The sequence below is a fragment of the Adiantum capillus-veneris genome, chromosome 21 (assembly GCF_014529385.1).
Source record: "Adiantum capillus-veneris isolate H3 chromosome 21, ASM1452938v2, whole genome shotgun sequence".
Lineage (NCBI taxonomy): Eukaryota > Viridiplantae > Streptophyta > Polypodiopsida > Polypodiales > Pteridaceae > Adiantum > Adiantum capillus-veneris.
Window position 1 is genome coordinate 75,764,409 of NC_140951.1, and position 25,340 is coordinate 75,789,748.

Here is a 25,340-nt window from a genome sequence, read left to right on the forward strand (position 1 = left end):
ATGTACTCAGCTGACTTATGAGAAGGGTTGTAGGGTGCATCTCATGTGTTGACAACTCCCCACAGGCTGCCCATCGCCTGGGGGAGACTGTGAACAATAGGGTTTACGCGCCTCTGAGAAAGAGAGAGAGAGAGAGAGAGAGAGAGAGAGAGAGAGAGAGAGAGAGAGAGAGAGAGAGAGAGAGAGAGAGAGAGAGAGAGAGAGAGAGAGAGAGAGAGAGAGTTGGTTGCATGTAGGATAGGAACTAGCCACATTCAAGCATGAGATGATGGTAGAGTAGCTCAAAACCTTTTCCACTTTCCTTTCATTCAAGCTGATGTTCCAATAGTCCAATATTATGAAATTTTAAATAGGTGAGGAACTTGTAGGTACCAAATTGGTTGATTGGTGGGCTTGCATATTGTTTCTCTCAGTTTGGGTTCAAAGGAGATTACACCACAATCAATCCAAACCCCAATGCAATGTATTGTTTATTTAGCCAATGTGAATGGTGTATAAGGATACATTAGTTTCTAGGAAAAAGTAAGTAAATGGACTTCAAGATTTCCAAGTTTTTTTTTGCCTATTTTTCATGATCTTGAAGATATTTATTTCATGTTTTTTATTGAACGAGAGTTCATATCAAGACTCGTAGGATAGGAAGAGGTCACATTCAAGCATGAGATGATGGTAGAGTAGCTCAAAGATTTTTCCACTTTCCTTTCATTTAGGATGATGTTCCCAGAGTACAATATTATGAAAGTGTAGATAGGTAAGGAACTTGTACGTGTACCAAATTGGTTAATGAGACTTGGGGGTCAAAAATGGCACTCACAAGTGGATATGAAGTTTTTGTCTCCAAGGCCAAAATGTTTTTTGTCTCATTGGTGGGCTTGCATATTGTTCTTCTAAGTTTGGGTTGAAAGGAGATTATGCCACAATAAGTCCACATCCCAATGCAATGTATTGTTAACTTAGCCAATGTGAATGGTGTATAAGGATACATTAGTTTCTATGAAAAAGTAATTAAATGGACTTCAAAATTTTCAAGTGATTTTTGCCTATTTTCCATGAGCTTGAAGATATTTATTTCATTTTTTTCATTGAATGAGAGTCCATATCAAGACTTGTAATATCTTTCCAAACATTGATCAATATGGAAGGATATGAGTGGTTTGTTGTGAATTTTTATCTTGCTTGCATAGCCATCCCTTATTTGCTCTCAAGGAGCTAAATAACAAGTGCAACATTTCTCTCCCCCTTGACATTGTGTGTCCTTGCAAAAAAGAAAACTTTACCAGTGTGTTTGTTACCCTAAAACAAAGGAGAGGCTCCCTATACTTGTATTGGATGCTATCAAAAGCACATTGAGCTGAAATAGTATCAAAACAAAGTAGAGGGAGAGACATTGAGAGTGGAAAAAACCACAAGACAAATCAGTAGCAAGTATAATTTTAGTATCTAAGCTTGTGGGACCTTAAATTCAAGATAACATCAATAGCACTAAAACACAAGTTTAAATGACATCTCTACTTATGCTTTTTCTCTTGGTCGATCACACTCTTTTCCTTATGAATTTGGTCTAAATGGAGGTATCATACAAGTAGCTAAAATTATTTATATATTGACATTTTTCTTCCATTGTACTTCACATGTTTTGGTTGCATGTTTGTTTGTTTGTTTGTTTGTGTGTGTGTGCGCGCGCGCATGAGAGAGAGAGAGAGAGAGAGAGAGAGAGAGAGAGAGAGAGAGAGAGAGAGAGAGAGAGAGAGAGAGAGAGAGAGAGAGAGAGGTGACTAGAAGGAAGGCTCAATGCTTCTAAACTATTCTTACAATGAATAAGAAGATTCTTGAATCAAGCTTCTTTGATGTGGCCTATGGGACTACAAAGACTATTAAGCTTCTTTAATGTGGCCTATGGGACTATTAAGTAGGTTGATGAGATTCATATCATCGTACTAGATATGTGGCCTCTAAGACACTAGCGACTTCAAGGAAATATAAACAATGTGCAATATTTGTGTGTGCTATAATAATCTCATCTATTTTTGTGCAATGAAAAAGTAAAAGTTAAATTTATCTTAAAAATAAAGAGGTGCTTGCTCGATTTTTGTGCTCCTTTTCTTCCCTCGCTCAAATTCCTTTGTTTGCAATTTGGTAATCCCCCTAGTGGGCTATGCCACAAATCAATACTCAGAAACTTGTCTGTACTAATTAAAACTTCTTTTCCACATGACATGTACATAGAATACTCTTGATTAACAACAAGATTTTCTTTGCAAATCATAAACAATTGTGTAACAGGAATCCTTCATGATTTATTCCCAAAAACACTTGTACAACATGAATCATCAAGATATCCTACAAATATCAAACTCTAAGCCAATTTTGGGCATGTATAACTTTCCTAAGCATAAATTTTGTGCTATTCTACAAGCCCGATATTATGTCGCCAACACCCATAATTTCAAGCACATGAGAATCTCTGGGCTTCACAATTGATGTCTTGACTACTTGCATGAGAGGTAAACAACTCTCTCTACAATGTGACATGGAAGCTAGTACTAGAATGGATGACCCAATTATGTGGGAAAGTGACATCCTGTACAACAAGGGCATCTATTGCCACATTAAAAGTGAAAACCAATACATCATTTGAGGAGTCACATGGTTTAGAAATAATGGGAGCTGTAGGAGACTCAATAACATTGGCCCCACCAATCTTTCCCTTTCCTTTTGCATCACTATCAAACCTCTTCTCATCTTGAAATTTTTTCTTGTCTTCCTACCATGATCTATAATCCCTATTCATGTGCCCTTTGTTATGGCAATAGTAGCACCTGACATTGCATATGGAACCATGAGAATTCTTGTGATCTTTAGACTTGGCACAATTCTAAGTGAAACCTTGTCGCTTCTTTGGTATAGGAATATATGCCTCACTACTCTTGGTAGGCTCAATAGACTTCCTATTAATCTCTTTAGTGATCACACTACCAAATCCCATGAGGAAGAAAGAGAGCGTAACAAGAAGATAGAATGGACATCTTCATCAAAATTGACTCCTCATGTTGTCAATCGACTCAAGATAACATGAAATCATTTTTGGGAAATATATTGACTATGAAAGATGCAGAAAAATAGTGGATCTAGATTTAGCATCAAGTAATATCCATTAGGCATCAATATAATATCACCCTCTTGGTGGTCAAACAATGGTTCCAATTGACTTTTTTGGATCAAAACACCTAAATCTACTCTTTTCATATAGAAACGTTCTTGCCATCAAACTCTTGGGTGCTGTAAAAATCCTTCAACTAAACACCCAGAAGACTACCAACATGGCATCAAAAGCACCTAGTTCTCTCTATACATGTCCTATGGAAAGGCCTTGTCAATGGGGTACTCTAGAAAACCTCTATAGCTAGAAGGATCTAAAACTATTTGAGAATTCCGTAACTCACTAAAACCTCACCATGACTTGCCAAAGGCTCAACAAACAATGTGGACTATAGTCAAGCTCAACAATGACTATCTTATAGACCAAGTCCCAAAAATGGTCGAGACTACTTGAAATGCCAAGAAATGGCTCCAAAAATGTGGCTACAAAGGCAATATCACAAAACAATGTACATTAAATGGGTAGTCATGGTTATATATACTAGGAACTGCAAAAAATGGTGCTTAAGAATTCAAGAAATATATCAGAATTCTTGTGGGTCACTCTCAAAAGAGCACACAATAGTCAACAATACACAACATACACATGGTACACACATAAATCTTATAAAAGATTATAAACTGAACAAAAACACTACCAAAGTATACAATTGCAACAATACCTTTGAAAATAGCGTCCGTGTAGCCAACTAGGCTATGCACAAGAATCTAGAGTCTCAAGTCTCTTTGAAAGATGTCCACATATGTCATACATAGATTAAAAATGCATATGGCTATTGTAAAATTCTCTATAAAAACTAGAGAGATATGCAACACCCATAATAATATGGAGTGCATAAATGGAACAAAAATATGATGCCCCCCCCTGCTAGAGATATGATCTGTGAAACCTATGATGAAACTCCTCTTGTAAAGGCCATGCCAAAAACCTGTTTCAAAATTTGTGTTGTAGCTAAAAACCTGAGTTGATGTCAAAATCATATGTCTATGCCAAAAATCCTATCTCCAAAATCCTTTGTGTATGTCAAATCTCCAATCCCCAACAACCACTCTCTCCAAGCTATGTCAAAGCTTGAAATCAGGACTCTTGAAGTTTAATGATGCCAATTTTTGAGCCTTGCAGACTATGTGTGCTTCATTTACACATACTCTTGCTCTCTCTTGAGTGCCCATGGCTACCTTAACAATTTTTCTAGGCCACTGAGTGCACACGAGAGGGAAGTTTTAGGAGAGAGTGTGAGGTCAAGGTCTACCTCTTCTCTCTTTCTCTCAATGATGTGAAATCTTCAAGGCTATGCTGCTTTCCTTCTCTTTGCTAGCATTGGATTTTTCCAATTCTTCCATGTTTGCCTGCTTGCACTGATTTCCTTGAGTTATTGTTTTCCCCATGTCCTACTTGCTTATGTTAAAAAAATTAACAGTCTCCTTTGCCTATTATCATTGTTGTGAAACTTGATAAACAATGCTTTATAAAAGATTTTTGGAAGACCACAGAGCTCACAATTAATATGTGAGCCCAAAAATGGCAAGAAAAAAGATTTTCTTTGTCATAGGTGCAAGCCTTGACTTGCTATGAAGGCCTTGTACATGCAAAGGTGATGAAGCTTCTCCCCCACGTTAATGAGTATGTGAGTGTGGATTTTCAATGGAGCAATACATTGAGAGGAAGAAGAGTATAGAGGATTGGGTGGAGTCAAAGTGTTGAAATACATAGACCCGTTATTCTCTTATCATAATATGAATAAGGTTAGTTGTAAGTATGGGTGTGTGTTTTTGCGACCAACCATATTGGTTGTTACCCCCACACTATTTTGATGTGTGCAAAAATAGAAAACTCAAGCACAATTTATTCAACATGGCTTGTGTGGGTGTGTTCCCTAAAGAGTCCTATGTAGTCATGCTCTCATCATGTTTTGGTTTGTGGTTGATGTATCTATATGGAGGCTTTGGTGTGTTGGATAGATTATCAAGTGAAATGTTTTTTTGCAACTATGGATTAGGGACTCAATATTAGTTTACAATGCAAGTCAAGTGGAGTTGGGAGTTCAACTCATGCCCCATTACACTTGAGAACTAGCGCATCTATGATCTCCTACTAGTCTAGGGTAGCTTGGTAGATTTATGCTGAGATACATGTGACTAACTAACTTATTGCAAGAAATTTTTACTTATTGTAGAATTTTCTCTTAATACTATAAAATTATTCCAAGACTGTAAAGTTTAACTTCACAATGTCAAGTAATTTATCATTAAATAAATAAATAAAACAATTATAAAGTCAAAAGATACACATGGACGACATATGAAGGCACATGAAATCACCTGGACTCACATAGGAGGGGAAAAAGTGGGACACATAGTCACATGGAAAGGAGAGGTTAGTCTTGACTAACCTTAATGAGGGAGACTGTGTGGCCTTATTTCTCGATGAGGACAAATTGATCAAGCTGATGGTATCACAAGGGGATCAGAAATGCGGGTATGAATTTTAGAATTTAAAAAAATAAAAAATAAAATATATTTTTTATAGAAAAAAGTTGGACGTTTTTCTTTTCTGCTATAAATAGAGCAACCATACTCACACTTTGGAGGTAGAGATTGCCTCTATAATGATCATGAAGTGCTGTCACTTCTCTCAGAGAGAAGGCATTTACAAACCACTAAGAGAGCAAAAACTCTAGTGGATTAGTAAGGTACATATTAGTTAAGCATTCAATTAGCTTTAGAAATTATGTGTGTATTCTCTCATACTCTAATATCTCTAATGGATTAATAGGATTCAATTAGCTTTAGGAAGGATGTTACCTCTTACTCTAATATCTGTAGGGGATTAGTAAAGTTTAATTAGTTTTAGAAAGGATGTGTGTATGTTCTCTTGTAATCTAATTTCTCTAATGGATTAGTAAGATTCAATTAGCTTTTGAAATGATGTGTGTACTCTCTCGTACTCTAATCTCTCTAGTGAATTAGTAAAGTTTAATCAGCTTTAGGAAGGATGTGTGTGTGCTAACTCTTACTCTAATCTCTGTAGTGGATTAGTAAAGCTTAATTAGCTTTAGAAAGGATGTGTGTATGTTACCTCTTACTCTAATCTCTCTAGTGGATTAGTAAAGTTTAATTAGCTTTAGAAAGGATGTATATGTTCTATCCCCGGGGCGGTCACTTTTTAGAATGTAATGTATGCTATCACGTGAGTTAACCGGAGAGGATTATTAAAAGATCAAAATGTATCAAAATTTATATATACAGAGAGGGGTGGGGGTTTTTTAAATAGGCCCGTAGTGTAAATATAGTATGTATATTGAGGTATTATTAATAACCTCTTGAACGCACGTGATATAGGAAGCTTTTGATAAGTGACCGCCCCGGGGTTCTATCGTACTCTAATCTCTCTAATGGATTAGTAAGATTCAATTACCTTTAGAAAAGATGCGTGTGTGTTTTCTCTTACTCTAATCTCTCTAATTATACCTACTCTCTTTAGTTAGTACATTTTAACTATTAACTTATGCATAGTTAATTGAAAGTTAATACATAAGAGTACTCATCACACTCTTATTATGAATAATGAAATTCTCATTCATCCATCTTATTATCAATTACATTAATTAGTATTTTGAATAACACTAAAAATTAATTTAGTTGAAATATAGAAATTGAAGTTAGAATTGGATTAGAAATGTTATGCATAAAAGTAATGCATTTTTAAACTTTCAATTTCGCATTTACACACTTAATTCTTGATTAGTTAAGATTAGGAAAAATTTTGATTTATAGAAATTAGGTGTAGTGTAGTAACACTAAGTGCAAATACAAATTGGCGAGGGTTCAAATTACAAAACTCTCTTAGAAAAATTTTAGTAAAGTAATATTCAAGAAAAATAACAAGGTTACTTATATGTAAAAATGACGTTAGTTTTCAAGAAAATTACTAGAGAAATTGATCAACTTAAAGTTCTAAGTGTATAAACTAAGTGTAGTACAAAAAATGGCTCCAAAGCATGCTCAAACCCAAGGTGTTAATGATCATGAAGCCAGTACAAGTAATGTTGGGAACTCCTGCAGAATATGCCATGCCTCCACCAATCGGACCAATCAAAACTATGGTATAGGTTAGTAATGTAATTTCAAGTTATGCATCATTGCATATGCGAGACCATAGAGATATGTTAATCACCTTAGGAAAGAAAAACACGGACCAAAACCAAGGGGCTTAACTCCAAGAAACACGACATATTATGACAAGTAGGAAAGAATGTTTGGTTAAGCTATTTTCCATAGGAAAGAGTGTATGTCCAATACTTTTGGTATGGTTTTCCTCAAGACTTTATACTTATTGGCACTGGCATTAGGTGGCAGTTGTCGAGGCGTGAGATGATGCCCATGGTGGCACAAATAATGTTGCAGTGGGAGTACACTCAGGATGGCCCAAGTGGATACTACAGTAACATTTTGCCATGGCGTGAGAATGACGCTTGATTTTGCACTGTTGTTGCTGTGGCGGGAGTACACCAAGGTTGGTACAACGAGTACTAGTCAAGCAGCATGGGATACTCAAGATGACAAGGGTTTTATGAATAATGTATATATCGATCAGGGGCCTAATGGTGCAAGTAGATATTCTTAAGTGAACCTAATCCAAAATTTATTGGTTTAAAAATGGACTACTTCTTGCTTGATTATTGTTTGTAATCTTGTTTGAAGGGCTATGTTAATGAATGAGTATCATAACTAAGGAATAGCCAACATGTATGTTTAAACAATGTGGTAGTAGTTAGGTAACAAAAGAAGAGTGAGTGCGGTGTGGAAAGTGGGAGAATGATACCCTGATGGTATCAATCTATGGACGGGTGGACCCGATGAGTCGGGTAACTTTCCAACGCTAGAAGTTTTCTTTTTTTCTTTTAGTCATAAATCTTAAAAGAGATGAACCTTGGTGGCTGTGCTTCTGAAACATGGGGAGAAAAGCACACAGGTTGGTCACTCTAAGGTTTATACTCTTAGGTATAATTGATTATAGATAGTGTTTAGATAGGATTATGGTGGTCATGCTCTACCATAGCAAGATAGGACCAATCCTTCACTAACGGTTCATGCACGTGGTTATGTAGTAGCTAAGGCAATGTCCGCTGGTTTTTCTTTCTTAGGATTGGAGACCTATCAAAGATACTCCGCTCCTTAACACTAGGTTGGTAATGGGACACTTTTATGTCCTGTTAAGTGACCATTTTCCTTGAATTATGTCAAGAGTTTCAAAATGGATTTTGAGGTGCTATCGGTCTAGAAAGTTGTCTCATGAGTTGAAAAAAACTCGACATTTTCTTGGAATATCAATTCCATCTTTAACTTTGTCCTTGCACAATATTTCACAACCTAAACTGTGTAAAAAAACGGGTCCTGTTTTTGGCTTTTTTCAACTTTTTGCAACTATACCACTCTAGAATTCATGTTTGTGAGGTCTATAATGCTAGAAAACTATCTTTAGTAGTCCTCAACATGTCCTGATGCTTCTAGGGAGAAATAAATGTTAAAGTTGTAAGTTATGACCAAATTACAAAAATTGTAAAATCCTGTTTTTTAGCCAATTTTAGCTCTTCTATGATTTTTTTGATGGCTTTCATGATATCCAAATGAAGTTTTGATTTTCTATGTCACATATTGTAACATAAAGCTAATATTCCTTGAGTTTTGGGGCACCTAATACCCTATTTTGCATAGTAGACAACGATGGTTGATTTTTTTAATTATAAAAGAAAATGAAACATTCTAGTATAGCTTTTCCAATATTGTTAGTTTCTTGTGACAACTACATGCATTTTGTAGGTAGTAACCATATCTAGTCATAAGGATCAAATTTGGCTAGATATTGAATAGTTTCTATGGGATTCTACAACTCATAATGTTGAACCCAGTTTTTTCATGTTTGCTGTATTTAGCACTTCATCTTTGTCCCCAAGATTCCCCTTGGTAAGAGATGTATTATTCTTTTGACATGCTCCATGGCTCCTTATGAACCTAAAGGACAATAGGGAACTAAGAAAACATGCATATATTATTTGTATTGAGCGTGGCTATAGAAACCTTGATGATAGGTTTGCAGAATGGTAAACATTCACCTTTTTTGTACCTATTTCTTTTGGCAAAACAAAAATTAGTGAGTGAGAAGCAATCATATGTTATGATCACCAACCCATTGAAGTTAACTAGGGAATTTATCTCAAGTCCTACAAAAATCCCTAATCTTATTTTTATGCAACAAAATGTAATAAATGACTGTTTTGATGAAAATGTACTGGTCCATCAACTTTGGAGGCTTGGTGTGACCAAAAGATGAGAAATTTTACAAGTTTCTTATTTTTTCCATGTGTAGTAGGCCTTGAACTATAACCTCATGAAAGGATTTTACAAAATGAGTGGATCTACTATGGTTTTGGAGGTTTTTTTCAAAACCTTGAAAGGACACTTTTATGTCCTGTTAGGTTACCAACATAGTGTTAAAAAAGGGACAGGGAACTCACACTGGTATCAAAGCCTAGGTTAAATCTTGGGGAGATTTTTAGATTGATATTTGGATGTTGAACAATGTGAATGTTTGAAATAATAGAAAAACCTAGGAAAATTGTTTTGAATGTTTATATGGAATTGAGGATTGAACTTTCTTGGTACAGGAAAATGTTCATTTGGCCTACTAGACATTTGAGGTGTTCACCATCATTTTCAAAAACGCATGCCAATCGCCAACTTATTAGTTTCAAAAATTGGGGAGATGAATATTGAGGTGTTTGCACCACCTATCCCAAGTGTGCATAGAGGATGGGGCATCGATTGGAGTCCATCTGGAGGAATCTATACCATTGATGCTGACAAGATATGGTGCATGGCTACCAACCTCAGGAAACTTTGATGGGTAGAGGATTTAAAAGTTATCAAAGTTTATCTTTTCATTGGTACTAAGAATCTAGATGCAACCATTACCTTAGGAGGAGAAAAGATATCTCAGATTCAATGGGTCTATAACCAAGTTACCAAAGTTATCCATGGTGGTAGGATTCGACCCATGTGCGTATCTCTTAGCTTTTGAGAGTCAAAGGAAACTTATTTTTTTGATCCTTTAGCCTACCTTTTGTAATCATTGAACTCAAAATATAGGAAAATTTCAAATCTTGTACTCAAAGACTACCAATCTTGGTAGCAAATAATGTGTATATGAATAAAGTTTGGATCAATATTGAATTTTGCCTATACTATTGTTTGATCAAGTCTTGTCTTAAAGTAGATTAAAGTTACTATATCAAATAAAATTTCAATTAATCTATATTACACAGAGTGCGGTGTACACATCTCTTCAAGATAAAAAACTACTTCTCAAGCAAGCCAAACTTACCTCTTTCAATGGGAAAGGAACTCAAGTTGAGCGCGATGCAGAAGTGTGGCTTGAAGAGATGGAGGATTATTTTGTTGTGCTACTAGTACTACTCCTGATAACCAAGCAATGTTGGCTATGTTTCGTCTCATGGGGGATGCCAAGCTTTTGGTGGAAACAACACTGCAAAGATAACCAAGTAGCTCAAAACACTCAAACTTGGGAAGACATTAAGTATGTTATCAAAGGACGCTATCTTCCACCTGCACACAAATCCCTTAAGATGAATGAATTCTTCAACTTACATCAGTTTCATCTTACAGTGGAAGAATACTACTCCAAATTTGTAACTCTTAGGCACTATGCTCCATCAATGACCGTAGATCAACAAGTAGCCCATTTTTGCCAAGGGCTAAATGCTCCCTTAAATACTTGTTTCTAGAAGCCATGAGGCCTATAAATTTACAAGATGCTCTTGTAAGAGCTAAAACCTTAGCTAAAGAGATGTCAAACTATCGAAGGGGACAAAATGGAAATATAAGGAATGCTACAAGGAGAGGAGGACCTACGATGTGGAACCAAAGGCCAGTTCATCCAGTTCACCAAACTCATCCAATAGTTGTAGCAATTGGAGCTCAAAATGTAGATCTTAGATGCTCTGAATGCAACAAGCCATGACATTTTAGGAATGTATGTCCCAGACGAGTCTCTGCAACAAATATACCTAATTGAGCCAGAGGGCAAGGTCAAATATTAAATTGTGGAGGAAGAATGGAGGACGAGGTCGAGGGCACGGAATGGCTTCCACAGTCAATACTATCATAGGAGAACCAACATTGGGAAAAGAACAAGAGGAAAGAGAAACTCTACATGATGCAATTGATAACCTAGGAGCAAGACAACAATATGCTATCATTCAAACAGCTGCAAATCACCAAGGTGAAAAATTTGAGCTTCTTATTGATTGTGGTAGTACTCATTCTTTCTTGTCACCTAAATGTTTAAGGATGTTAGGACTTAATCAACACCCTGCAAGAAAGATGAGAGTTGAATTAGCCAATGGAAAGGAGGTGTAATCTCAGTACACTGTGGGAAAAATAGATCTCAAGTTGGGAGGATATGCTACTTCTGCTACTTTTCGAACCTTACCCATAGGAATCTACGACAAAATTCTTGGAAGGGATTGGTTAGTCAGTCACAATGCCAATATCTAGTGTGTCCAAGGAAGTGTTTCCTTTGTGGATAACCAAGGTTAGGAAGTCACTATTCAAGGCCAGAATGGACGACCAAAAACTTACTTGGTCAAAGCTAATCGTCTTTTAAAAGGGTTACGCAAGGGACAACAAATTTTTGTAGTAAAAGTAATCAAAGTAGAAAAGTCTTCTTTCAACCCTGAATCAATGTGGCTAGAGGAATTTTCAAATGTTTTCCCTGCAGAACTTTTTGAACTACCACCACCTAGGGAGGTAGACCATGAAATCAAAATTGTTCTAGGTAGTGAACCAATCTCAAGGGCAGCGTACAAGATGTCACTTCCAGAGGCTATAGAGATCAAGGAGAAGCTCAAGGAGCTTATTGAGCAAGGGTCTATCCAGCCTAGTACGTCTCCATGGGGTGCACTTGTTCTTTTCCAAAAGAAAAAGGATGGATCTCTTTGACTTTTGCATAGATAATAGGGACTTAAATCAGGTTACCATCAAGAATAAATATCCAATTCCTCGTATTGACGAGATGTTGGACAGACTACATGGAGTCAAAATTTTCACAAAGATCGATCTTCAATCTGCTAGCTATCATCAAATTCAAACCCAAGAGACTGATATCTCCAAAAGAACTTTCAACGCTTGTTATGGTCATTACGAATTTATAGTGATGGCTTTCGGACTTACGAATGCTCTTGCAACTTTCAATTGTCTGATGCATGATATCTTTAGATAATGCTTGGACAATTTTTTCCGAGTATTCTTTGACAATATCCTAATGTATTTCAGATCAGAGGAAGAGCATGAAGGACATGTAAGAAAAGTGTTAGAGCTTTTACACCAAAATAATCTGTATGCAAAGAAAGGAAAATGTACATTCTTCACCCCTAAAGTGTATTACTTAGGGTTCATCATTTCACATGAAGGAGTCTCTTTTGACCTTGACAAAGTCACGTATAGTGTGGAAATATGGCCTCAACCAACTTCACAAACCGAAGTAAGAGTGTTCTTAGGCATCACAAGTTGGTACTGGATGTTTATAAAGGAATATGCTCTTGAAGCTGCACAACTAACCGACTTGCTAAAGAAAGGAGCTATGACACTTTGGGAAGAAAAACATGAAGTTTTCTTCAAAAAACTTAAGAAGTTCCTTGCTTCAGAATCTCTTCTAAAAGTCTCAAACTTCACCCAAGAATTTGAAATGATCACATATGCTGGTAACCTTCCATTAGGAGGAGTCCTTACTCAGGAAGGAAGGTCTGTTTGTAGCTTACACTTCTCGAAAGCTTAGGATTCATGAAGTGAATTATGCTACATATGATCTAGAATTGCTAGCAGTTATTCAAGCTCTCAAGCTATGGAGACATTATCTATTGGGATGCAAATTCGAATTGGTTATACATCACAAGAGCCTTAAGTGGATTTTTACCCAGCCTAACCTTAAAGATGAGATAAAAGAGATGGACAAAGCTCATGCACAAATATGATTTTGATATTAAATTTAGACTAGTTAAGGATAATGTTGTGGAAGATGCCCTAAGTCGTAAAGCTTTTCTGGGGGCAATTTCCATGACTAACAACCCTATTTTAGACAAGGTCTTGGATGCTGCTATCAGAGCTGCAGATTATTAGATGCTTGCTAGTATCCTATGTGAAGAGAGGGTATCATCAAATCAGCCTAAACCTCTATATTATTCCTTGGAAGATGGGGAAATTTAAAATAGGAATCGACTATGCATACCTAAGGATTCTTCCCTAAGGATTCTTCCCTAAGGAATGCTATTCTATATGAAGCACATGAGGGCCCAGCTTTAGGACATCCATGTTATGCCAAAACCCTCAATGCAGTTTGAAAAAGTGACTATTGGCAACGTATGAAGGGCGATGCCCTTCGCTATGTCAAGCAATGTTTGGCTTGTCAAAGGATTAAAGCGGAGAGAATAAAGATTCCAGGTAAACTACATCCTTTAGATATCCCCCAAAAGAAATGGGAATGTATTAGCATGGACTTTATCACCGGGTTTCCTTCTGTTCAAGCTGGCTATGATCCAATGATGGTCATAGCTGGCTTGATTACTAAGGTGGCTCACTTAATCCCGGTCACAAAAACCTTTACAAATTTAAATATTGCTCGTCTCTTTGTGAAGGAGATTTTCAAAATCCATGGTGTACCCAAGAGGATTGTCAACGATCGTGATGCCAAGTTTACTTCAAAGTTTTGGGTATCTTTGTCTCAAGCTATTGGATCTCAGTTATGTTTTAGTACTGCTTATCATCCTCAAACTGATGGGGCCAAACTGAAAGAGTTAATCAAGTAATTGAAGACATCCTCAGAGCCTACTGCAATAGAGAACCTCGCAAGTGGATTCAATACCTACCCTTAGTAGAGTATGCATACAATTCCTCTACTCATAGAAGTATTGGAATGACACCTTTTAATGCTATTTACGGTCAAGAATGTTTATCACCTCTTAACTTTTCTAACCCCACTATAAGGGTAGAAGCCGCAAAGAAAATGCTTGAAGAAATGGAAGCTCAAACCAAAGCTATTCAAAGAATATTCAAGCAGCTCAGATCAACAAAAGAAGTACACAGACTTAAAATGATCTGACCAGAGTTTCAAGGAAGGTGAAAAAAATTTCTTACGAGTAAAGCCCAAAAAGAGCAATCTGTCTCTCAAAGGTATAAGAAGCTTAGTTACCGATATTGTGGACCTTGTGAAATAATCAAGTTTGTAAGTGATCAAGCTTATAAACTAAAACTTCCTTCCCATCTCAAAGTGCATGATGTATTTCATGTGAGTCTATTAAAACCTTATGTACATAACCCTGATTGATGATGAGCAAATCATTTTACCTACTCAAGATGCTCTACATCTTCAACCTAATACTATCAATGAAACTTGAGAAAGAAAGCTTAGGAATAGATCTATCAGAGAACATCTTATCTTATAAAAGGATTTCCCTATAGAAGATGCTTCTTGGGAAGATGAGATAACTCTTCTTAAGGATTACCCTTCTCACTATTCTTGAGATGAGGGCATCTCAAAGTTTAAGTTGGGGAGATTGCAAGGTCTTTACTTTCAAATTTCACACAAGTTCTATTACGCATTTGCATTTTTCAAGCATCACTCATTATTTATTTATTAGAGTTCAAATTAAAAACCGTAGGTTGAGAAAACCTAGAATTTAAAATTTATGCCATAAAATTTTGACATGTTTAGCTATTCAAAACACTAACTAACTTATTGCAAGTATTATTTACTTATTGTAGAATTTTCTCTTACTAATGTAAAGTTATTCTAAGACTGTAAAATTTTTAAGAATGTAAAACAATTTATCGTTAAATAAATAAATAAAATTATCATAAAGTCAAAAGATACACATGGACGATATATGAAGGCACATGGACTCACCTGGACTCACATAGGAGGGGACAAAGTGGGACACACAGCCACATGGAAAGGAGAGGTTAGTCTTGACTAATCTTAATGAGGGGGACTATGTGGACTTATCTCTTGATAATGAGGACAGCTGATGGGTACCACAAGAGGACCAAAAATGCGGGTATGAAATTTTGGAAGATTTTTTTTTTTTTGATAATGCTCACGAAGTGCTGCCACTTCTCTTAGAGAGAAGGCGTTAACAAACTACTAAGAGAGTCAAAAATCTAGTGGATTAGGAAAATAAGTATTTTTTAAGCATTCAATTAGCTTTAGAGATGATGTGTGTATTCTCTTGTACTCTGATCTCTCTAATAGATTAGTAGGATTCAATTAGCTTTAGGAAGGATGTGCGTGTGTTACCTCTTACACTAATCTCTCTAGTGGATTAGTAAAGTTTATTTAGTTTTAGAAAGTACGTGTGTATGTTCTCTTGTAATCTAATATCTCTAAGGATTAGTAAGATTCAATTAGCTTTAAAAAAGATGTGTGTGTGTTCTCTCTTATTCTAATCTCTCTAATTATACCTACTCTCTTGAGATAGTACATCTTAACTAGTAAGTTATGTATAATTAATTGAAAGTTAGTACATAAGAGTACTCAACACACTCTTATTATGCATAATAAATTTTTCATTCACTAATTTTATTATCAATTAGATTAATTAGTATTTTGAATAATCCTAAAAATTAATTTAGCTGAAGTACAGAGATTGAAGTTATAATTGAATTAGAAATGTTATGCATAAAAGTAATGCATTTCTAAAATTTCAATTTTGTAGTTTACACACTTAATTCTTGATTAATTAAGATTAGGATAAAATTTGATATATAGAAATTAGGTGTAGTGCAGTAACACTAATCGTGAATCCGAATTGGAGAGGGTTCAAATCACAGACTCTCTTTGGAAAATTTTAGTAAAGTAATATTCAAGAAAAATAACAAGGTTATTTATATGTCAAAACTACCTTAGTTTTCAAGGAAATTACTAGAGAAATTGACCAATTTAAAGTTATGAGTGTATAGCTTAAGTATGTACAAACAATTGGCTCCAAAGTGTGCTTGAACCCAAGGTGCTAATGATCATGAAGCCGGTACAAGTAATGTGGGAAGTCCTGCAATACATGCTACATCTCCACCAATCGGACGAGTCAAAATTATGGTACAAGTTAGTGGTGCGATTTCAAGTTATGCATCATTGCATATGCAAGACCATAGATATATATTAATCACCTTAGGAAAGGAAAACATGAACCAAAACCAAGGGGCTTAACCCCAAAAAACTCGACATATGTATGACAAGTAGGAAAGAATGTTTGGTTATGCTCTTTTTCATAGGAAAGAATGTATGTCCAATACTTTTGGTATGGTCTCCCTCAAGACTTTCTACTTATTAGTGTTGCATTAGGTGGCAGTTGTTGAGGCGTGAGATGACGCTCAGGGTGGCACAACTGATGCTATGGTGGGAGTACACCCAGGATGGCCCAACTGGATACTACATTTATATTTTTCCATGGCGTGAGGGTGATGCTCGGTTTGGCACCGTTATTGCTTTGGGGGAGTACGCTCAGGTTGGCACAATGAGTACTTGTCGAGCGGTATAGGACGCTCAGGATGACAAAGGTTTTTATGAATAATCCATACACCGATAGGACCAAATGATGCAAGTAGAGGTACTCAAGTGAACCTAATCCAAAAGTTGTTGGTTTAAAAATGGACTACTTCTTGCTTGATTACTGTTTGTAATCCTGTTTTAACGAACGAGTATCATATATAAAGTAAAGGAACATGTATGTTTAAACAATGTGGTAGTAATTAGATAACAAAAGAAGGATGAGTGTGTTATAGAAATGATATTTTATGATTTATTGAAGTTGACAGGTGGAAAAGACTAGACCGAGCTAGGCCTATGCGAATGGAAATATATATTGTACATTTTATTATTCAAGTGCTCTTTAGGAGCTTTGGCCATTTATGACCGGCCGGCCAGTTTGTAACCAATTTGACCATTTATAACAAATACGTGCAAGAGGAAAATGGTCATTGTTGCATGGGGGGAGATTTCACCCAGTGTCGTCTTATTCTTCTCTTCCCTCCTCTCTTCTCTCTCACCGTGCTAGGCGTAGCACTCCGCTCTAGGAGGTGTGCTTGCACATGCTCTTTTGCTCTCTCCCGCTCTCTTTCCCTCTCTGTTTGTGTTGTACTCGATTATGGATTTGCGTGAGTCAACAGGTACGTAGAATTATTCATTTTTTTCTTGCTATGTGCTATTTCGGGTATCTTATAGGACAGCCAGGCTTCCGGCTGTAGCAGTGGTATCATAGCACAAGGAAACGCTCCTACATGCTGTGGACAACAACAACAAAGGAAGACGTAGAGACCAACTAATGACTAGGGTCATCGTCATATCACTTCCATATAACAAAGCTAAGTTTGTATCATCATGTTTTCAGAATAAATGTTTTCTTTTTTACATCAATACATCGTTGCTTGAACTGAATTACAAAGAAATTCATTGTTTATGATTAGCAGATGCTAGCAATATTAGAATTAATATATGATTAGTTAGCACTGAATTTCATTCACGATATCATCCACGTGAATAATTATGTGAGTAACGGGCACATAGGTTCTTTTGGTATGCAATGATGATACATGTGTACGATCAAGGAGGGATCTGATAGAAGAAGATAGAAGGGAAAAATTTTTAACATTGGAACAGAGTGTCGAATATTGAGTTGGCGAAATTAAGTGGGGGGAAATCCTTGTAGATTTTCAAATAGGAGGGCACATGAGAAGATGAAGAAGAAAAATTCGCGCCTTAATATATGTGTTGTAGAAATCCAGCGGCTATCCCCGACAAGGTCTCACTGCAAGGAGATGCTCTCGTTCAAAGATGAGCTGCCTTCCGCTTTGAGTCATGCAGGAACCAAGCCCAACATAAACTCAATCCTTCAACGTGGGAAAAAAAAACAATTAAATCAATTGGCTTGCTGCAGTAGATGACCTCATGGTTTTCTTGCGGCGCTACAAAATGACAACACATAGTCAGCGGCACTTTAACCTCCTTCTACGCTCATCATATTCACCATCTTGCTGAGATAAGTGTTAGTGTTAATTGTCCTCAGAACAGTGCTGCTCAGCACTCTCTTTCTCCCTCATATGCAGCCATCATGTTGCTGCGTTCTTTTCTGGTATGCATGGCCTCGGTTGGTTGACTGGCCGATGTGAGGGATCGCTCATGGACTGGTGAACAATCATCCACTCTCACTTGAGAACCATGAAAATCCTCACACTCTCTCTCTATCTCTATTACTTCTTTCCTGTGCCATGCACACTCCTATTCACTCCAGTCTACTCACCGTTCCCTTTATGCACGTACCTTGATCCACACACACCCTCGCACACACCCCTACTCCAGCAGCCACCTTTCCCAACCACTACATAGCAGCCACCACACACAGTAGCCGCACATCTCTCTCCCTCTCGTCTTCAACCACCTCACCCCACTTCAGTGGATGCACTCGATCGCACAGGTCATATGCCGTGACGCTCAGTTCTCTCTCTCTCTCTCTCTCTCTCTCTCTCTCTCTCTCTCTCTCTCTCTCTCTCTCTCTCTCTCTCTCTCTCTCTCTCTCTCTCTCTCTCTCTCTCTCTCTCTCTCTCTCTCTCTCCCCCATGCCGCTCACAGTTTAATCGTCCCTCTCTCTTACACACACAGGTGCCGCCTACTAGAGCTGCAGTGCGTCTACCACTGCATGGTGATTTTTTTCAATTTATTTTTTATTTTCATGGCGAGCCGTACATGCGTGTGGCTTCTTGCATGGTGGCTGGTGAGCTTGCGACCTGCATGTAAACATCAATGCTTAACACACACACACAGTGGCGGGCCTTTCAGCTCTGCAGTCCGACTCACTACCTCTCTCTCTTTCCCTACCCCTTGTTACAGCAGTGCATGTGCAGTACAATAGCCCTTGGCCACCTACCAAAAACCCACCCACCTCCCTATGTTGTACGCACGTCTAGTAGCCTACCTACCCTCCTACGACGAGTGGTTGACAGGTGTAAAGCGTAGTCCACACGGTAGTTGTGAGTGGCACAGCGCAGTGACCACTTTTATTTTGGCAATTCTCCAGCCACCACTGGCATCTACTGAAACGCACGCCTCGATCATGCATCCGCAACCTCTTGCTCCCTCTAGTTTCTGGACCCAGCCAATCAACCATCATCAGGCGTACTCACGCAGCCCACTCACTGCAGGCATCATCCCTCGCAGCCTGGCTTCAAACGCTATTCCTCAACATTCCAACTCGACTGGGAACTTGCACAAGCATTGCAGACCTTGATCTTGAAAGTTTCGAGAGTTGAATGTTGAAGCCAAAGCGCTGCCTGCATGGACAAGATGGGAGAACAACTGGAGGGGGCCGTTTGTAGGTAACCGTGAGCAGGGCAAAGGAGGTAAAGTTGGGTGATTGAGGGGGGTGATCCGAGAGAAGGAGAAGCGGTACCCTAGAGGAGTGCAGGAAGCTCATGCCATAAGCAGTGGCGCCTGCTAAACGCAATAGGGCAAAGGTGGTCACCAACGGGGGCCTTCGGGACCTGCAAGACGGGAGCAGACCTCTTCATGTTGCTGCAAAGAAAGGGAATATCGACGAGTTTTGAGTATTGTTTTTTTCCAGCTACAAAATTTAAGGACATATTTGTTCTCATTATTCTACAACTAGAAGCCATAACCCATTTCCTGTCTCGCATTTTCTACCGTTACCCACAATTTTCTTTCCTTATCCCTTCTGCAACCCCACCTCTCAAACTCCATAACTCCTATGAGCTCTGTAATGAACTGCATTTTTGTAGACCTCCATATAAGACAATGGAAGGAAGCTTGAAAGGATGTGTTACCTTTTGATGGTGGAGCGCTAAATACCAGTTGAGCAAGTTTCCTTCCAGTCAAGATCACAAATGTAAAGCATCTACAGATACTAATCCTGGACGTAAATCACCTTTCGGGTTTTCACTCTAAGTCCTCTGATCTGAGCTTGAACAATGCTACCAGCCTGATTCAATTATCTATGTTTTCAAATCGCATCGGTGGTAGACTTTTTCCACAGCTTCGCCAACTACAAGGTCTACAGCTCCTAGATCTTGGATACAATCAGCTCTTAGGCATCTTGTTGACAATAGATTTATCCTTCAACCATCTCATTGGCACCCTACAAAACAACGATGACAATGTGTTCAAAAACGTAGTGTCTCTAAAGAGTTTTCACAAGTACAACTAGCTTTGTGACCAAGTTTGGCTCATACACGTAGCATCCACAAACTACTAGAGTCTCACTCTCTCTATGACCACCACATGACATCCTCCATTTCAGCTAACTTCCTTGTTTTTGCACATGTAAATAATCTAATAGAAGGATTGAGCTCAATACGCGGCATCATTTAGTTGAGCACAGTAGGAGCGCTATCACTATTGGTCTTTCACTAAGTAGTCTAGTCATTCTCATCATGTGTTTATTCATATACAACTGAGCTTGGAAAACCTCAACTGGCATTTTGGAAAATAGAATCAATGGTTGATGCATGAGGAAGTCTTATGCAACTTATCATCGAATGGCTCATTTATTCCCACTCCCGGAATAACCTATATGATTGCAAACGCTGCCTACCTATAGAGGAGAACATTGACGATGCTCTTCAGTGCCTGATGCAATACTTTCTCCGACAAACACCCGTTGTCGAGCATTCTCAAGCATTGACGATGATGATTTTGATTTTCATAATGATTTTAGGCTTTTGATTCTATATACGCTTTCAGTCTTTCATTGTACTTCATTTTAGTTTATTTTTATTCTTATTTTTATCTTTGTTTGTACCCAGGCATTGGAATAGATACACAAGGATTGTATCAGTTTGTTCTCATAGTAATTTTACACGAGAAATTCTCTTGGAGTTAATGTTCGTGGCTACGCGGTGTGAGATTTGTGTGTCTATATTTAAAGTGGTGATAAGCGCTGCTATGTCTCTTGGTATTTTAGTTTTTCTTGTATCCATTCAAAGAGGACCATTGAAAGTAGTTCCTACAAAATTTTTCATGAGAAATTCTCTTTGGATCAGAGTACTCATAGCAATGTTTGTTGATCGAGTTAGGGCTTGCCAAAAACAATTTTTCTAACTAAAGACAATAAGGGCACACCTAAAACTTTTTTTGTTTTTAGGTCACAACTTAAAGGTTTTCAAGTATTCACACTAAAACTTAAAAAACTTTGCCGATTTACGTGAAGGACAGCATGGAATCTAGCCGATGTTTTACTATTTTAACTACTTTCAATAACACTGGTGCATTAGAAAATTTCGAAGGTCATTTGGAGGGCCTTGTAAGAAATTGTATTTCTCTCTCTAGAAACTTTTTTTAAAATGCACTTGCATCTTGTGAGTATGTCCAAAAGGACAACCAGACACTCTAAAAAGTAGATTTATATTTCCAATCGTCCTTGAAAACGGTCACTTTTTTATTTAATACGAGCGTCTTTTTCAGGAGGCAGGTGCGGCACATTCAATGCTACTTATGTCATCATTGAAAGTTGAAAAGTCACAAACTGTCAAATAGTGATAGATTTTGAGGCTTTTGACACCACCAATGCGTCCGGAATGCCAAAATACCCTAAAAACGAATGTCTACTTGTCTCATTCCGACATCCAGAGAGGCAAAAAATATCAAAAAAACCCCAAAAATTGGCTTTTTACTTAAGGCACGCGAGGAGGCATTCTAAAATTCTAGAATGCCCCCCTGCGCACCGTTAGTACAAAGCTCCTTTTAGTGATTTTTGGACACTTATCTTTCAAGGAAGCCCCTTTTTAAAGTTTTTTTGACATTTTCCTCTCAAAAAGCTCCCTAAAAAGAGAAAAAAAGAGGCTTTTTACTAATGGCGCGCGAGGAGGCATTCCAAAATTTTGGACCCCCTCACGCGCCGTTAGTAAAATGTTCTTTTAGGGGTTTTTTACATTTTTTGCCTCCTTGGATGTCGGAGCGAGGCAATTGGACATTCATTTCTAGGATATTTGGGCGTTCCAGACGCATTGACAGTATCAAAAGTTTCAAAATCTTCCACCACTTGATAGTTTTGTGACTTTTTGAGTTCTAGTGATGACGTAAGCCGTATCAAATGCACCACATCTACCTTCTGAAAAAGGTGCTCGCATTAAATGAAAGAGAGTGATCGTCTTCAAGGACCACTAGATTATTAAATGAGGAGAGGGACACCTTTTATATTTTTGTTAATATCAATCTATTGTTCTACGTAACGTAGGCTCTTCTCTCATTGGAGGAGCTTATTTTCCTCTCTCTTCCAAAAGGCCCTCCAAAAGACCTCCGAAATCTCCTAATGAAATTTTACTAATTTTCTTGCGACAAAAAAATCAATGGTTTAAACACTTACTCACATATACAGTCCACCTCACCGATATCTGACATCCATCTGTACGACTTGAATTTTGGTTTGTTCTAACTTGCATAAACTCACATGATGAATTGTGTTGTTGACCTTTGTTTTCAAGCAATTGTTTAGCATTTGCCGATTTGGATACTAGTCACTTCTGCAAACCACCTCCAGGTACGTAATTTCTCGTTGTTTTCCAACGTCTTTTTCTCCTTAATGAATCCATTCCTATATATATCTATGGCTATCATATTTCTTAAGCTCACATCACTTACGCAACATATCTCGTCTGCCTATACTACAATGACATTCCTTAACATATTCCTACAATAATACTCACTTTCTCTACTTGCTTGGAAATTTATATTGTTGGTGCATATATTTAATGACACAACGTCAAGCAGTTTGCAATAAGGATAATACCACTAGACAATTTGAAAGCAAAAAGATCTTTTACTTCCTTGCATTTTCTTGTGACATATGAAATTAAGAATCCATAAAGTTCTGGCTTGTGTTTGCACTGCATGTAATTTCTATTGAGAGGACTTGGCATTAAGCTATGCAGCTACTCATATGAGTTGCGGTGTTTTGAGTTCGTGAACAAAAATTTGTAAGTACTTTGCTACTCAACTACACTCCAATGTGGTTTCACATAGGTAGTACATGTTTTGTCTTTTTATGTCTTGTCTAGTACATTAGTCACATACACACAGATCCGCCAATTTAGGCAGTGTGTAAATCCTCATCTTGGTGTAGATTCGCCGATTTAGGCAACACCGGTTATTTGTGCAGATCCGTTGATTTAGGCAACACACTGAAAATTACAGATTCATGATTTTTAAACAATACCAAATGCAGATTCTCCGATTTAGGAAGCACACTTTATTGGTGTAGACTCGCCAGATGAGGCAACACCGATCACAAAATCATGCTGCAGTGGCTGGCCACCACTGTAACTGGTATGATTTTGTTACCCGGGTATAGAAAATGAAAGATATTGGATTTGGAAATGGGATTTGAAATTGGTATAAGATGTCGCGACAGTAGTCATGGAATTGGACTTGAGATTGATGAGATCAATGGATTATTGAATGATGAGTGTGACCAATGATATCCTGATTCATCAGGATATGACATATATTGCTTATTCTAGTGTTATGGGACACTAGAATAGGTAGTATGTGGATGACGGCAGGCATAACTAATGTATTTGATTTTATGGATTTTTTCTTCTATTATTTCATACAGATTTCTAATCACTGTTTTTGACAAGTATTGTTTGCAGATTTTATCTTCGCAAGTGAGGACAGTTGCTTTCCAACGGAGAGGTATGTTATAGAAATGATATTTTATGATTTATTGTAGTTGACAGGTGGAAAAGACTAGACCGAGCTAGGCCTATGCGAATGGAAATATATATTGTACATTTTATTATTCAAGTGCTCTTTAGGAGCTTTGGCCATTTATGACCGGCCAGCCAGTTTGTAACCAATTTGACCATTCAAGAAATCTATACAACAAGTACGTGCAAGAGGAAAATGGTCACTCTTGCACGGGGGGAGATTTCACCCAGCGTCGTCTTATTCTTCTCTTCCCTCCTCTCTTCTCTCTCGTCGTACTAGGCGTAGCACTCCGCTCTAAGAGGTGCGCCTGCACACGCTCTTTTGCTCTCTCCCGCTCTCTTTCCCTCTCTGTTTGTGTTGTACTTGATTATGGATTTGCGTGAGTCAATAGGTACGTAGAATTATTCATTTTTTTCTTGCTATGTGCTATTTTGGGTATCTTGTAGGGTAGCCAGGCTTCCGACTGTAAGCAGAGTGCGCTGTGGAAAGTGGGAGAATGATACCCTGATGGTATCATTCTATGGATGGGTGGACCCGATGAGTCGGGTAACTTTCCACAATGCTAGAAGTTTTCTTCTTTTTTTTAGTCGTAAATCTTAAAAGAGACGAACTTGGAGGTTGTGCTTCTAAAACATGGGGAAGAAAGCGTACATGTTGGTCACTCTAAGGTTTATACTCTTAGGTATAAATGATTATAGATAGTGTTTAGATAGGGTTATGGTTGTCACACGCCACCATAGCAAGATAGGGCCAATCCTTCACCAACGGTTCATGCCCGTAGCTACGTAGTAGCTAAGGCAATGTCCATTGGTTTTGCTTTATTAGGATTGGAGACCTATCAAAAGTACTCCGCTCCTTAAAAAGGGGACAGGGACCTCACATTTTCCACTAGTCTAAATTAGCGGTCCTAGGTACATTAATGTTGAGAATACATGTGGGATATCATCAATCAATAGGTTCCCTTTACAATTTCCCCTACTTAATTATCATCCCATCCCATATATATTATGGTCTCCTTCAATATGAATTCTACTATTTGGTAGCCAATGAGCCTGCATCTATGGTAGCACATACAACTTAAAAAGTGGAAGGCGCCTTGAAACCTACACATAGGACAACTGACAATTGGGTTGCATAAGGATAGATACAAAATTTTAACATGCCGTAGAGAGAGAGAGAGAGAGAGAGAGAGAGAGAGAGAGAGAGAGAGAGAGAGAGAGAGAGATTTCCAAAGTAGAGCAAGATGAATTCCTCATGGCAGTGGCTACTCATTCACAAATTGTTATCAATCACTGACAACCAACCATCTACTCAACTAGACTTTGGCTATTGTTGTGAGATATTTGGCCATCTCAACTACATACTACTCTATTATTGTTTTGAGCTACTGTAGCTA

General features: G+C 37.7%; 1 long non-coding RNA gene across 1 annotated transcript; it reads left to right on the forward strand.

Moving 5' to 3' along the window:
• The first annotated feature begins 6,805 nt into the window (after positions 1 to 6,805).
• LOC147431171 (uncharacterized) lies at positions 6,806 to 10,369 on the forward strand. The gene is made up of 3 exons (XR_015185751.1): positions 6,806 to 7,271; positions 7,512 to 7,675; positions 9,828 to 10,369. It is a non-coding gene; the product is annotated as an uncharacterized LOC147431171 (long non-coding RNA).
• The last annotated feature ends 14,971 nt before the right edge of the window (positions 10,370 to 25,340 follow it).